The sequence below is a fragment of the Ruditapes philippinarum genome, unplaced genomic scaffold, assembly GCF_026571515.1.
Source record: "Ruditapes philippinarum isolate M1 unplaced genomic scaffold, ASM2657151v2 ctg1211_1_1_1_1, whole genome shotgun sequence".
Taxonomy (NCBI): Eukaryota; Metazoa; Mollusca; class Bivalvia; order Venerida; family Veneridae; genus Ruditapes; species Ruditapes philippinarum.
This window is the reverse complement of record NW_026866456.1, coordinates 100,948-118,138: the sequence shown is the minus strand read 5'-3', so window position 1 is coordinate 118,138 and position 17,191 is coordinate 100,948. Positions and strand designations below refer to the sequence as shown.

Sequence of the window (17,191 nt, the reverse complement as noted above, 5' to 3'; positions counted from 1 at the left end):
TTTTCGCATGTCATGAATTATAAATGCGTTTATCAAAGACAATAATTATGTAATCAAATGATAAAAATCAAGAGCACTACTACTCTTACGCGGCTAATTCTTCTAAAATATAAGAGCAAAAAATGTAATTAATGTAAATAAAACATACTGATAGTTTACCTTGCATTTAAAGTTATGTTCTTAATAATAATTTAAAGTTTAAAATTTTAAGTTAAAATTTCAAATCAAACCATACTCGTCTCTGATCAATTATTTTAATAATAAAACCATCTTTACCCTTACCGTCATTTCTGCTTTCTGCTGATCGATGTCTAGTGATTGAGGTTATCATTTCAGCAAACAGTAAGTCAAAAATTGATTTGAAGCGTCATAGCAACAAAGTATCAGGCTGCAGTAAACAAGAAGCATATTTTTGTGACACGGCGTAATCGTGTGTTTTAAAAGATACAATATATGTATACGGGAATGTTTAGACAACAATGAAATTAGCTTTTAGCAACTTACAATTTGTGCATGTACCTTATTACTGCAGCCCACAAATGCAAATCAATGAAATGTTTTTACAGTAGTGTAAATATGTCGTATTTTGTGCGTCTTGTTTAATAACTCTTAAGAATCTATCATTATAACATCGGCCTTATACTAATAGGCGCTTTTCATTAGTTTGTTTTGTTGTGATTTTCGAACCAACACAATAAGTAAATGCTCTATAAGGATATTTAGCTACTCCGATGTTACACTTAAAGCAACATCAGGTCAAAACTATGCTGAGTAAAGAGCTTAACTTCAATCACACCATTAAAAACTGCATATACGCGCATAAAGCGACCCTTGATCCCAAATGGTTCATAAGTTACAGACAAACTACTTTTTTTTGACTGTACAATCATACTCTCATACTTTACATTACACACATACTAACATAATACAAGATCGATCTAAATGTCCTTTATATCAATGAGAGGATGATTTTCATAATTAAGTGTTTTACTATACAGTATTTCTATAGATATCACAAGGTAAATTTAAATATACATATTTGTTTGATTTTAACAGTGAATTTAAGCATAATATGTCTTACAATACAAAATGTAGTATCTTTTTATACATTTTTCTCTTATATCAATATAACAAGGATACTTTATCAATCAATCGAATCATGTCGCAGAACCCTTTTACAAAATATTCTACTTAGTAACATTATTGTGACACCACTTTGACTAATTCTAAAATTGTTTTATGAAGGGTAATCGCAAAGGTATTGTCCTACATTTACACTATTCAGTAAATGTTAAACATAACGGTTCTTGAGATCGAATGCTTAACCTATGTTATATATCATGGCTAAATTTGCCACTTAGCGATAAAGGACAATGAAATATATTATCAGATTAATGTTTTGGAAATACAACAATTATTTTGTTTAGACCTAGAACGTATGTTTATCATCGTCAAAGTATCGAACAGAACACAAATAACTCTTAGTACCAATGCACTAATTTCAACCTGTTGTAGTCGGAAATTACTAGAAAAAATGCTGCTTGTTTTTAAATTGCACGAACCACTACGCAGATATCGCAGATATCAACAATTTAGAAGAATCAGCATATCACTTCAATCAGATTAATGAGTTTGTCTAATTGGATGACTTGTCAAACATTTGCATACATATTTGATTAAATTGCTTTAAATAGTTAAAAGTATGGATAAAAATGAGTGATAGATATTGCAAACGTTTTGCGCTATAAATTAGATAAAAAAACAAACTAACGTTGATTAGAAAAAGGCAACCACAAGTATGATTATTTACGGCACGCGCATGTGTTAATCGTATCACGTATCATAGATTATGACGTTAAACCATCACATTATATATGTGTTTATATATGGTACTCTTATTTATTAAAGTCATTTTCATTTTTTTTGTCGTCAATATGTATGAATGTGTATCAAAAAATAATCCGTTAATAATTACTTTATTAAATAGAGTGTGGAGCACGCTTATTCTAACTTTCACCGTTGCAAAAATGAGTTTAATTCATTGCGTCATAAATGTATTTTGTGAATATCTGATAGATCAAGTCAATAAAAATATCTTCAACTAAATTATTTTCCTTAACATTCTGATATTTTTTATTTTGTAATACAATTGGGGTCAGCTACCGTAGACTATTACGCTGTCAATAATTACATTGCCGTAAATTATTACACACAATTCAATATTGTTTTAGTATAAACGTTTATTTCCAATATAAAATTGTTGTGTCACACGAAACAATTGAATTATTAATATGAATTTCGTATTAATGATAATAGTTTGTAAATGGAAAAAAGAAACATTTCTCAACTGTGTTGCAGGTTCTGTGTTGCACCTTCTCACAAGGATGAACAGCTTCCCTTTACGCAATACACAAAACGGACATTATCATTTAATAAATTATCATTTAATAAATTGATATAATTATAAGAAATATACGCGCAAAAAGAAGAATATCATAATTTTTTAAAATTATTTCTGAGAAATACGCTTAAATAAAACTGAAATAATGTAGAAAATACGCGTTTTTATCTATGTCTTCACAAGACATGATATTAATAAAAGATGTGTAGAAATGATTAGCAAAGGCTTTCTATAACATCAAAGATTATTTGTAACGCGCGAAGTTATATGTTTAAAAAATAATTGTTACGTTTAAACGGTACTGCAGTAGTAATACTACGCACATATATCGGGAGAATACTTCCGATTAAGGAATTAACTTCCACATGTAGAATCTTTCTTAAAATACAGGCACATATAACTAAGTGACTTATGTGGAGCACAAAAAAAACATTTAAAAGTATGTAAAAATCCAAATGTTTGCATGTGTGTTTGATTCATATCGAAAAGTATCCTACAAGGGGTATAATAGTCAATGGGTCTAGATGTCAACGGGTCGAGAAGTCAAGGGGTCTTAGTGTCTTACTTGCTACAAATATAGGGTTATAAAAGCTTTAAAGACGATCATAATTATGAAGAATATTTCAAAGTTGCAGAGCTATCTGATTATATTTCTTTATTCCAATTAAAAACAGCAAATCATAATCTTCTTGTAGAAATAGTATGGTATAAGATACGATAGTAATTCTTATAATGAATTTTACAAAATGATGTTTTTTTTTAAGTACATATTTCTTGTAGAAATAAAAGATGTTTAGTGCACCACGTTTATGCATAACCATCTACAAAAGTAAATTATATTTTTTTTTATTTCTCTAAGAACATCATACAAGATATAGACAGAAAAAAAAGTTAAAACAAAAAAACAAAAACCAAATCATCATCAACAACAAAAACAACAAATTGCCCATACACAGCAGTTCTTACAAAGCAAGTCATGAAAAATAGATTAACAATCAATTGTTGTTGTTTTTTTATCAGTATGAAAGTTATCTAATGAATGTTATGATTTAGCATGCATAATAAATATATTCATATATAAGCGTTCAACATCAATTGCCGACCAATGTAATCGCTACAATTAAAAAAAAAACAAACAACTTTCTCATTTGAACAGACAGGCAATATTTGACACTTATTTGTATTAAGTCGAATTTGATAATTAAGTGTTTGGAACGAAAAGATCATGTGTAAGAAGTAACCTCGCCTTATAAGGACGACGTGACACTGGTAAAATTCTCAGCGAGAACTAGGTTAGCGTTTTTTCTTACAATCATTCAACTACCGCTTTTACCGGGGTCGTTTTGACAAACCCAAATATTTTAGTCATATCGAACTAACATAATTATATAAATCACTTTTTTTAATTAATGCACACAAACACATGACACATTATCTGAATATTTCTGTACTTTACCTAGAGGCGTCCTTAAACACTTTCCAACGAAATTATATAAATTGAAGAAGACAGATATCACAAAATCATTCACATCAAATATTTTTTAGAAAACATTAAATATTATTATATATTCTTTCATTAGGTTTTTTCCATATACAGCAGTTGCTTATATTAGAATTGATCGCGTGTTGTTTGTAGTCTGATATTAACATCAAATGATGTCTTTGTCATAAAGCTAGGTAAAGGCACCAGTCATGTGTATATCGGGCAAATATATATTTAAAATCGGGCAAATTATATGAACTGATTTGAAATTGAAATAATTTGTTTAATTCAGTTTTGTTCTTACTAATAACTATTTGCTTTATGCTCAAAGAATGCAACCTCTGGTTTATCCCTATATTTACATATCTGAAAGTTGTTATCTCTTTACACACTAATGTATGATGCTCTTAATACATTTTAGTGGCAACTTAATCCACTAAAACTGCTTACTTTATGACCATGACAATAAAAAAAATAATGAGGACTTTTACAATGCCAAAAATGCTCATTGGAGTTTGATGTTTCAATTCAATAAATCATGTAAATGAAATAAATACATGAATTTATGTACGAGGTAAGCGTTTATTAGCATTTACAAAAATAAATTGGTCAATGCTTACTAAAGACCAATTAAAGATCCTTTAACACATTTTTTCATGGCTTTATTTCATAAATATGATGTTTAAATTAAGAATTATCAATATTGTAAGATCCAATAAGGATTATTTATAAAGATATTACCGAATTTAACATTTTATGTAAATAAAGGGAGGTAATTAGAAATTTATTTTTTTATAAATTCTAAGTCCAATTTTCCAATAAGTAATGAATGCATATAATTTTTTGATTAAATATAATGTGCACAAATATTTGCAGTTCACATTTTACTTATTCTTCGGTATTCGCAAATTGTTTTATTTGCATATATATATACATATATAAGTTTTGCAAGTGTGGTATACACACAGTGACTATATCAATCACAAAACATACAGGATCTTTAAATGTAGCAAATACAAGCTTTATCTTTTATCATTTATTACTAACATATATTGTAAACCCGGTTTCTCTCTGTTGTTTCCACAAAATACATATGTTTTATTGATTTAATTTGATAAAATGGATTTTAATACAGTATATTGAGACATTATAAAACAATACAGACATTATAAATACCAAAGTTTCACTATTTCCATATTTTGTTAAATGTTTCTTTCATGAATGTTTGAATGAGACATGTGTTTATAATAATTTTGTGTTAGGTATCCCATCCATGTTTGGTGTCCGCAATGACTCGCTTTGCGTGGGATTGCGGATTCTTATCATGTGTGTAAAGACAATCATTTGTACATGTAATTAGATTTCACTTATATGTATATATTTGTTAAGTTTCTCTTTTAAAAACCGGGTCCTACTGCTTCACAGTAGGATTTTTATCTGTAAATATCATGAATAAATTTATGAAAAAAAAAGTAGTATATGCCTACTTTCAAACACTATCAAACTTAGTGTTTGAATATATCTTTATAAAACTGTCGATATATTTGAGTGATTAAATTTAGCCGGTTTACCATTTTAATACATTTTGTATCTGTCATATGTTGCGGTTCAGTTAGAATAAGCCTTCCCGATAGGACCCGCCCTTTGGGTGGTAACAAGCCTTGCAAAGTTACTGACAATGGGCGGGCTCCTGAGGGACGGATATTCCGTTCCGAACTGCAAGCATATGTCAGATATTTTTTTCTTGCATATTCTACCATATGCCACCATATTTAAAATCATTTTAACCTTAATAAAACAATTTTCCATGGAAATTTATGTAATTACACTCATTATTATTTTCTTACAACAGCGTGTAAACTAACGATAACAACAATCTGATTTGCAAGAAAAGTAAGTGCGTTATGATTCTTTTGAAACACTGCAATTCTATCCGACTACAATAAATTCAAACATAATATTAGGCGAAAGACTGAAACATTTTGGGCATCTCAGCCTCAGAGAATTATCAAATGTTTGATGTCATATTTCACAACCAATCACATCATAACGGATGATCTTTTGCCCTTGATTATCTGCGGGAAACAACGCTAAGAATCTCACTTCTACAGGCGTCTGAAACACATTGACGACAATCTCATTTCCGGCATCCGGAATCACATTACCCTCAAATAACTGAAATGATATAAAACATATTTCGAAAAGATATTGCCTATAATTTTGATAAAGGTTTCGACCACCTGAGATCAACTGCTAGTAAAGATCATACTACGTTGATAATGGAGTAAATCATCGAGTCATATCGGGTTTAGGACTATTTAATCAATCAGACAAGGATTTAGTCGTTTAATAATACATTTATGTTGTTCATTTATTGGGTATTATCATATTCAAGCATCTTCTCTGAATATTTTAACGTGATTAACTGTCAAAATCAATAAATCTAATCTCATTTTCTATTATCTATTTTAAAATCTCTAACAAACGACCAAAATGTTCCAGGCTCGGTTTGATATTGCACTGTAAATGTAGTTTTAGATATATAATTGGTATAAAAACATAAACTTTCATCTCACCTACTTTAAATGAAATGTATTTTTAATCATAATTACTTAGATCCAATTAAATCATTATCAACCAATTTATATATGCACCTCTTACAATAATTAAATATTGATCGATTTCTAATGAAAAAAAGCAAAATATTTCAAATTCGAATCGATTACATTTTTAAGCAAACGAACCCATATAATTATGTTGTTAATAGAAACCTGATTCATAACATTTTAATGGAGATCAAACTTGCAATGAAACTGAAATATACTTAGGCTCTAAGCAATGCATATTCACACAGGAGATTTAAACCAAATTTCATCATTTAGTATTTTAACTACACTTGATCCGTGCGACACCAAAATTAAAATGGCTGATAAATCACGTTATAGGAAATATAAATCAGCGATTTCAATATGATTTATTATTAGTAGACAGATAGAAAATATCTAAAAATAAGAATTGAAAACAAATTAACTAAAACAGTGTCATTTCTGTTTATTGATGACCATTACCATTTATGGGGAGTATTCAATTAAACAATCAACAACAAAACGAATGGGTTGCATAAGTGACGTGCAATATTCTGACTTATATTCTTGGTGAAGAACAGTTTTAACTTTACATTATAACCTCTAATATGGAAATTACTGAAAATACTACAAATCCTAATCAGCCTTCCGAATTCTCTTAATATTTTTAAAATGATGTATTATAATCGCTCACGCGTCGGTCATAACTGTAGCATGAACAGATGGAGTCAAAACATATCTCAGGGGTCATTACGCTTATTTTTCCAATATTACATTTAACTAAATTGACTACATGTATACCTCACAAAACAATTGACCGTGTTTTAATGATGATTGATCAACAGTTGATATTTGAAAATGGATGGGATAAAATAAAAAGATGTCCTACTCTTTTTATCAACTGAACATTCCAGAAAATGTATAGAAATTTCATTGGGCAACGTACGTTCCTAGCAAATTTTAAAAATTGAAAGGTTCAATAATAAAAATAAAACTTTTTTAGACTTTCGCCTGTTAACTCACTTGGGCATAATGCCACTTACTTAATAAGCTTCATGTTAACGGAGACATTACAAAGTACAGAAAACTACGAGTGACTACGATATATTCACATAAAGAATATGTATAAAAATTGCCTAAAAGGTAGATCCATTTTTAGCCCAGAATAACATAACTTTTGTAGAGATCCACTTGAGAATGCTTCATGCGTTATATCTAAGCTCTGGATATTTTAGTGTCACACAAGAAGCCTAAAATATATTTTCATAAATGGACCTAAATAAACTTAGTAACCCTTGGAGACAGGAAACACAACTTCACAAAAGTTCATCTCGTCCCTGAGTATCGTGTATTCATGCGGGTTCATGTGTGTTTCCAAGAAAGGATTTACTGGTCCAGAGTTTTAGATGGTTAAGGAAGGGTAAACTTCGAAACAAATGTTGAACCAATGTAATAATAAAACGATACTAACTCTTTTATTGTCCGCCCAGACCCATTCTTCATAGTCAGCACTATGGTGAATATAAAAAGATGTCACCCTATCATCACAGCAAGAGTCAATAGTTCCATTTCGCCACCTTCCTAGGATTGCAAATCCCCGAACTTTGGAAAAGTTTGGTAGACTTATCTGTAACAATGACAACATGATATAAACAAATACGAGTAAATTAAGCACATTTATTAATAAACGATATTTTGGTATTTAAGTAAGGCGCAACTAATTAAAATAAAACTAAGTATACAAAATTATTTTCTATTTTATCTCGTTAAAAGATCTACATATTAAATAATTTTATTGAACAAAAGGCAAATGCCCGTGAATCGTAATCGTAAAAAAATATCAATCATCACTGCATGCAATAGAAATATGAAATTAATTTTATCAAGTATGATAAGTATCATCATGAAAATAGTAAATACAATACTCATGACCACACCATATCATTTTGCAAACTATAAGAGGCAATTGGTTTAACAACAGTATCAATCAATAAAAATATAAATACTTTTATGTTATTCTCATTTAAAACATTTAATTTTACTTTTGTAGTATTTTCAAACAGTTATACACCTATCATAGACATCGTCAATAAGATTTTGAAATACAAAAAGTAAACGTTAGTATTCAACTTCACACACACACGCACGCATGCACGCACGCACGCACGCACACAATAATAATATTTAAATCAAAATAGAGTCTTCCGCAAGAGAAAATGTAAAATTATACTATTGTGTGGAGAAAAGTGACTCGTATTTAACTCGTCACATAGTCCAGCATTAAGGACGGACGTCTGCCTGACTGACCGGTTGTCATCGTCTACCGACTCTCTTCCTTCTTCTCGTATAAACTATGCTACGGCGTTCCATGGTTTTAAATTAGTATATCACAAGATTGGTATTTATTTGCTTTTGGTCGCTAGAAAGAATTTTAACAAACTTTGGAATGCTAATGTCTTTTTCGAAAATATTGTTTTATATATCTTATTCTTAAACCTTTATATAATTCGCATTCTAAAAGAAATGAAATTCGTCTTCTAGTGTGTTACATAAGATACAATTGCGTTCAGTTCTTGGAATTGGATGCGGTTTATGCAATCTGCCACTTTCTATATACAATCTGTGTTACGATAAACGAAATCTTGTTAAAGCAGTTCGGTATTTACTGATGTTGACTTGTTCTATGTATTTCGAAAAACCGAAAGTAGCGATAAAGTTTATATGTGTCGGCCCTGGGTGACGCTTCAACTTCAGGCATTCAGGTTTGTATAAAATTATCTTTTAGTCTTCGTTTGACTTCTGTTATAAAAATGTTTTCATTTCCTACTTCTTGATATATCCGTGCATGATTTAAGCCTAGATTTTCAAGAATTGTTATTAAAGACGTTGTCTAATTAGTCGTTCAATATCTTCAAGCATTAAATTGTATGTTCATTTAATCAGTTTCACGTTATCGCATTTAATTATCTTTAACCAGAATTTTAAAACTTGTATTATTCTTTGTTGTTTTGAAGGCATTCTACCTAAATCACCGTATACAAAATAAGTCTTGGTTTGTAATTTTACCCCTAAAATTTTCAAAAAAATTGTGTGTGTATATTTTCTATTTTATCAGCTTTATTCATGCCCCATATTTCACAACCATAACATAAAATCGGTAAAAGTAACTTGTCAAACAATTCAATTTTATGTTTGACATCTATATAAGTAAATTTTTGTAAGTATTGCTTTATTTTGAAAATAATTATTAATGCTTGACCTTGCAATCCATCATATGTGTGTTCGAAAGATCCCCCACAAGATAAAACTATTCCAAGATATGTAAATTTATTCACTATTTCAAATTCAGACCCATTATGCATAACCCTTATATTTCTTGGTAATCGTCCACCCTTTCTGAAAAGTTATGGAAGTTATGTGACGACGGCGTTAGAGTGCTAATCAACTACATTTGTAGCTTGCAATGGTTTGTTACTAAATGGTGATGGAAGTGTAAATCAGATTAAACAAAATAATTACCACCAACCTTAAGTATTTTGTAATAAAATGGAAAAACATTGGGGAATGAATTGATAGATTTGATTATTACTTGACACGCACACAAATTAACGTTTTTCATATGAGCTTTATGTTATTTTTTATGTTAACATGCGAATTGCGAAATGATGCAAACAAGATGAAGCGCGTAATACTGAACATAAATGTTCAGAAATCTACGGCGAGTAATCATAATAAAATATTTACTGATATCTTAATATTTGTAAAGTTAGCAAGATCGTTTATATTTGTAACTTAGATTGACTTACAAATTTATAGTTGCCCGTCACGTTAATACCACCAATTCCATCGTTATCACTCGGAACAAAGTTCAGCCGAGCAGGGAACTTCTTGTTCACCAATAAATATTGGCTGCACTCGCCGAGGTCTTTAGGGAAAAAAACAAAGATCATCATGAATATAATTCATTGTTTTCTTTTCGGTAAAATTGTATTCTCTTTCAATTTATTTCATAATTACTTTTTTGAAATAACAAAACATTATATTAAAGGGACTCCACTGAGGTTTTTTGACATGACGGGACTGGAAATAATTTTTTGAGATTATTACTCCATTTGATGTAGATCTATACTAATAACTTATGTGCAAAATTTCAGATCATTATCTTGCTCCGTTTTTCCAAAATAATTATTATATTAGTGAAAAATGACCCAAAATTGAAAAGCGTTTAAACGCTTTTCACTCAAATCGGACTGAGAATAGCACAAACATATGATTTTCAATGTATTTCTACTATATTTTTGGTTATATGTTATTAATATTTATGTTTAAAGTGCTAATGTTTATCTATGTGAAAAATTTAAATTTCATGCTTTTAGGCTTATAAACCTCAGTGGAGTTCCTTTAATCTTATCTATCTACTTAGTTTCCAGCTTCGTTATTCCTTTCTTCTCTTTAAGCTTATCTAATTCCTACATTGTTCATTAATTCTAAACGTCTATATACGCTATCGCTCGCATTATTATCTTTTAAAAGGGTAACACTCATTCTCTTGTTCTCCAGAAATATTCTACGACTATAGTTATTTGGAATATCTTTGGCAAACCTTCAATACGTTATAGTTACCTTTAGTTTTTTTATATGCTTTCCAGCTAATCCAATCCAAGTCGGCACAATTTTCCTCTTTTTCAATAGCGTTGATCAAGTAACATTCATCGCTTGCGTCCCTGTGATACAATCCTATACATCTGAAATGCGTTAACTTTTTTTCTGGGAATATGATTCAAAATGATATAATGATCTATACAATATTCTTTTATTTAGTAAATTAAAACACAAATTGTCATTATCATGTCCACCATTCCGAAGCTAAGTATTGCGCACATAATCCCGGTCCCTACTACCAAAGTCAAGGTCACAAAGAGAGATCAAAGTTTGTGCACGGGGACAATTAAGTTATGATTTATTGATGGAATGTAACACAAATAAAAACTATCATGACTACAAGTGTCACACATGTAATTTCAGTTAACATTGGCAAGGTAAAGGTAACTAAAGATGATAAAATATCCAAACATTGTCCGGGTATTGCCAAAAGGATATCTCCTATATGCATATCTATAATGCCGACATCTCTGACAAAAGCTTTGGTGACGGGCGTATTTTGCGACAATGTTACCCTTGTATTATATTATTTGTGTTTATTTGAACGATTTGCTTACCTGATGGTCACATCAATTAAGTTTTCTTTACTTTCTGTTTGATACTAAACTGAGAACGTGTGTGCATAAATGATATGCAATTGCGTGTTTAAGGTTAGAAAAGTATATTAAGAAAGATTTTTTTAAACATAGTTTTTTTTTTACTTTTCTGTGTTTGTTTAAATACGTCATTGATAAATTGTGAACAAAAATAAGTATTCTTTATCATCAGCGTTTGATCAAATCTTTTGAAATAACTTGTAATTATATTTCTTCATTATTTTGTTCTAACGCTTCAATGATTAATCATAATATTTTCTCTTGATTTGATCAAAATATGCTAGGTAATTGTAAACAAGATATTCTTTTTATGTGTGTTGTTCAAATGTGGCAATTATATCTTATAAACATAAATGTTCATTTTTACCGATGCTGTAAGCAACATTTCATTGCACAAATATTGAAAGGTAGAGTCATGACGCTGCTCTTTACACACTTGAACTTCCGGTATGAGTCATAAGGCGTTATCCAACACGCCTTCATGTCGTCTGACATTATCACAGCTCGAACCAGGAAACAAATTCCAGTCAAAGACCACAAATATTTTGAGCTCTGGAAGATTTGAAAAACAGCATGAATTATGATGACTAACTCCCGATTGCATTGCAAAAAATCGTTTTTCTTTCATCTTGAATTAATATTTTTGAAGATTTAATGAACCTCTTTAAGAATACGCAATCAAATAATTTAAAGAAATTGAGCACTCCTATTATTCAAGTAGCTGATTTGCTTAAAGATCCTGTTATTGTAGTTGAGGTTGTAAACCACACTTAAGTGAAATTATATATATGTATACAATTTTGCTTATTAAACAATTTTCAAACATCGGAGAATATGTAAAATATGTACTGCCATTATTTGTACATATTATAATGTAATCATTAAAATATATGCATCATTTCTTATTGAAAAATTTAACTTAGACTTTATAGAAAATAAACTTTTTATTACCTCCCTTTATTTACATGAAATGTTAAATTCGGTAATATCTTTATAAAAAATGCTTTTTGGAACTTACAAAATTGATAAATCTTAATTTGAGCATCATATTCATGATATAAACCATAAAAAGTTTGTGTTAGAGGATCTTTAAATACAAGAGCACAAAAAGGTACGAATATGCGAATAATTTACATGCATTTTGCTTTCGATTCTAAATAATAACTTTAAGTTTAAATTTCTAAATTATACTACTTTCAGTTATAAAAACAGCCTTACCGTCATTTTCTGTCATACAGTGTGTCAAGACTAGAGTTGAGTGATCGATTGAGACAAAACTTTCAGATACATAACTCACACAATTGTTTGGAAGCGTCATAGCAACAAGGCGTCAGGCTGCTGTAAACGAGAAAATTGTTTATTGTGACCCGATTGTAATATTTGAAACGAATCGTGACTACTAAAAGTAGAATATACTATGTATACGAAATGTTTATAAAGCGGCTAATAGTGAGTAATTTCATAGGAAAATACTGTTTATGCATGCACCTTATAATAGACAAATGCAAATCATTAAGAGGTCACTTCACTCTTTACCTTAGAATGTTCAAAACTTTTAAATTTTTGAACATAAATTGAACAATGAGGAACAAGAAATGAAAAACAATGACATTGGCCCAATGAAAATACAAAAAATACAGAAAAAATGCGTCTTAAATGGGGTAAAACTGAAGGTGGCTTTTCTGTTGGACTATGAATAATTAGATGATCAAATTGCAAAAAGAGAAAGACTTGTTGAGGGACGAAGTTCTTTATCTACAATGTCCATACATGCGAAACAACCTTATATTTGCTTATAAAGATAAGGCCCCAACAGAAACTTCTGTTGTAACAGAAAACACATTTAAAACTTTCTTAACAGACAAAATGAAAATTTCTAAAAAAGTGATAAGGAACTACAGTTTGACAGAGTGCGAAGAATTTGAGGCAAAACAGTCGTCATAGTTGAAACATTGTAGCCATGTTTTCCCTTTTCAAGGAATGTGAATTTGTACCTAAAAAGAAAGAAAGAAAAAACATTACAGAGATAAAATTATTTCCTTAAGAGGTAAATACTAAAGGCGAAAACTAGTTTCAAAGTTAAAGGAGGCTAAGGAAGCCGGCTTGGCTAGCTCATGCCAGACAGTTTACGTAGATCAAAAGCCGAAGAAAGTAGATAAGGCCAGATTAGAAATCAAGAAGGATGGACTGAACATTTCTACATGGAAGGTAAAAGTTTCAATTTGCAGCAGCGAGATTGTGAATTTGATTGATAAAATCTTACGTTATATGTTTTAGTCCATCAAAACAATTGTCGCATAATTCTGATGTTTTTATTGTTATTTTAGATCATGGACATTTCCAGATAAAAAATGGATAAAAGGTGTAATGTATATGTATACTTTTTTCTCTGTTCGTAGATGATCTAGAATTAGTTATATAGGATAATCATAGTTCTGGGCTTGATATCGTAGACAAAAATAATACTTATACTATTTTTTGATAATGGTATTGTCATATTCGGAAAAAAACGTTGGCATAAAGGCGCTTAATATTTTGCTTTTAAAGTTTAAAACGTAAGTTCGAAACGCAAGTTATTATATCAGATGTTTGATTCTTTTTTTGGCTCATTTTGTAATTATTTCTCAGACATAAGGGGCTTTACTAAATTAAAACAAATTGAAAAGATACATTTGAAAGTTTGGGAAAATATGTTGCGAATTACAAAAACTTGTGTATATAACCTAAAATACAAACTTGTAGATACGCTAAAAATAAAAACAAAGAAATTAACGGTACTGACAATGCCGTTCTTTAGGATGAAAATCTTTTTTTTTCTTGCATGACTATGTTATACAATTATTCAATGCCTGTTTATTAAAAGATTTAATTTTATAAATCTAAGTATGTACACATTTATTTCAGTGCTGCAAGGTAATGATATAAGCTGCTTGTGTAAATTAGCATTTTATTACAAAAATGGTATTACCATTATAATTTTGATGTTATATGTTCGATGATAGAGCAGCTTGTAGTCTTTTTCTTAATTTTTCTTCTTAAATATGTTCACCTTTACTCAAACTCCAAATTATATTTGATTGCAATTATTGTTTTCTACGACTTTATTGACTGATTGCACAAAAATGTACATTATAGTTGAAAATATGTTGTATATAATGATGCACGATGTTCAATAAAGTTCTGTTCTGTTCACATTTCACAATACTGTTTAGCGTTAGCGTGTCAGCGGTCTTGTTAAAAGCAACTCATGGAACACTCTTTCCCTTATATCAACCACTGGTAGCAGTGAGAACTTACCATATAAATTCAAAGCGGCACTGTGTCAATGGGAATTTTGTCGCAGAAAGCTAACAAAGTACCCTACTTAGTCACAATATAATAACACAGTGTTGACTAGATCTACAATATTCTAAGAAGATAAAGCACAAAGAGATTGCCTAACAAGCATACTTTCCGATAGATGTTTAACCTTACCGTTCGTTCTGATCAAAGCCGTCAACTATTGCATTAATCATTGTTTTACCACTCAGCTAAAAAGATACTGAAACCCATTATCGGATTATGTTGTTAGAAACTTAATATTGTTTCTGTTTTGACTAGGAAAGTCAGCTTATCTTCGTCAGAGCATTTAACAAACATAACTAATTCTGACTTACTCTTGATGCAGTAATTTTATATTATCTCTATATCTCTATATTATAGTGGAAAATAACAAATTTAAAATGCTATTTGTTTTGGAATGCACAAACAACTTAACAAAGACAGAAAGACCGGTGGTGATATTTCAACTTCTTGAATTTCCGATATCAACTTTAAGAAATCAAGATTTCAACTTCATGAAGTCAACTTCATGAATTTACAATTTCGAGCCAGCCATTTGAACTTCACAATTTCAACTTTGTAAAATCTTGAATTTGTAAAGTTGAAATCATTAAGTCTAAAAAATGAATTCATGTAGTTGAATTCATGAAGTTGAAATCGCGTGAATTCATGGAGAACTGAAATCGGGTATTCGTTAATTCCGTATGTTAAAAACGTGAATTTACGTAGTTAAAATTGAGAATTCAAGAAAAAGAAATCGGGAATTCACGAAGTTTTTCTCAACCGTTCTGTCCTTCGGATACAAACAATTTAGTTTAGTAGAATGTAACACAAATATATTATGCATAACAATTTAATCAGAGTTATGAGACTCATTTGATGAGCATAATTACTTGTAAAACATTTTCATAAATATTTGATTTGATTTCTTATCAATCTTTTCCTTTGCCATTTGAATACTTAAACAGTTTCAGGATTACACCCTTGACATTTTATTGTGACAACAGTTGAGCAATGATTTATTTGCACTGACCTAAAATGAAAAATCATGTATAAGTATTGCGCTATAAAATGATTTTCTACACCCTAACATTTAAAAACGCTGGTGCCAAATAGTACTTAATATGTTCTATGATATAAATATATAAGATAACTTATTTGACTTTTGTAATCGTTGACTTTAGTACTTAATATGTTCTATGATATAAATATATTAGATAACTTATTTGACTTTTGTAATCGTTGACTTTAACATAATTAAGCGGCAAGGTAGTGAAGACAAACATCAAGTATTTGATGGAAGAGAGGCAATATGCATGTATTTAATTTCGCAAAATAGTGTTGACCTTATCTTCACATTAGACCAAATTTACAGTATTATATATAAAATAATTTGTCTGATTCAGTACTAGTTAGAATATAGAACACAAAGATTTTGGTCTTTATGAGATGTCAGTTTCTGTCTATTTAAAAAAACTATAGCTTATAAAATGATATGTTTATTGACTTTTGCGAGCTCAATCAGCATGAACATGATTTAAGATCAAATATAATAAAAACGTAAAAAAAATTAACAAGTATAAAAATAATCATAGTAACTGGTTCACTTCAAGAGTTGCAATGGTTTGGCTTTGAAAATTTCAAGGATGCCAGCACGTGGTTCTCTTTCCTAAAATCCGCACCAGCTCTATACACTGGAATAGGTAGCAATAATACTAGATGAAGTAATAGTATTTTGCAGATACCACAACCACTGAAAGTAAACGCAGGGGTCCACAACGGGTCAATACTTGGGCATCTATTTTTCCTTGAGTATGTTAATAATGTTATAGAAAAATTGTAATGTATTATTGACTTTGTCTTTGTTTTGCACAACATCGTCGACTTCGATCTTGAAGGAAATATTAATCATTATTTAACTTTAATAAACTTTATGATCTAAAAAAGGCTTCTAGATTCTAATTCAAACAAAACGTTTTACTTACCACCCAACATTAACCAACCAACAAAAATTGATAGATTTGATAAAATACCAGTTGAAATTCACAAAAATTAAGGTTTAACATTTAATTTTACTGGAATATGACACTATTATACTAGAATATAACATTGTCTGCTTCTAAATTATTAGGTACACTGAGGA

At 29.8% G+C, this 17,191-nt stretch overlaps 1 long non-coding RNA gene across 1 annotated transcript; it reads right to left on the bottom strand.

Annotated features, from left to right (window-relative positions):
* Positions 1-5,804: 5,804 nt before the first annotated feature.
* On the bottom strand, positions 5,805-11,215 carry LOC132732550 (uncharacterized). The gene is made up of 4 exons (XR_009626063.1): positions 11,093-11,215; positions 10,276-10,394; positions 7,941-8,096; positions 5,805-6,059 (listed from the first exon to the last, which is right to left on the bottom strand). It is a non-coding gene; the product is annotated as an uncharacterized LOC132732550 (long non-coding RNA).
* Between the last annotated feature and the right edge of the window lie 5,976 nt (positions 11,216-17,191).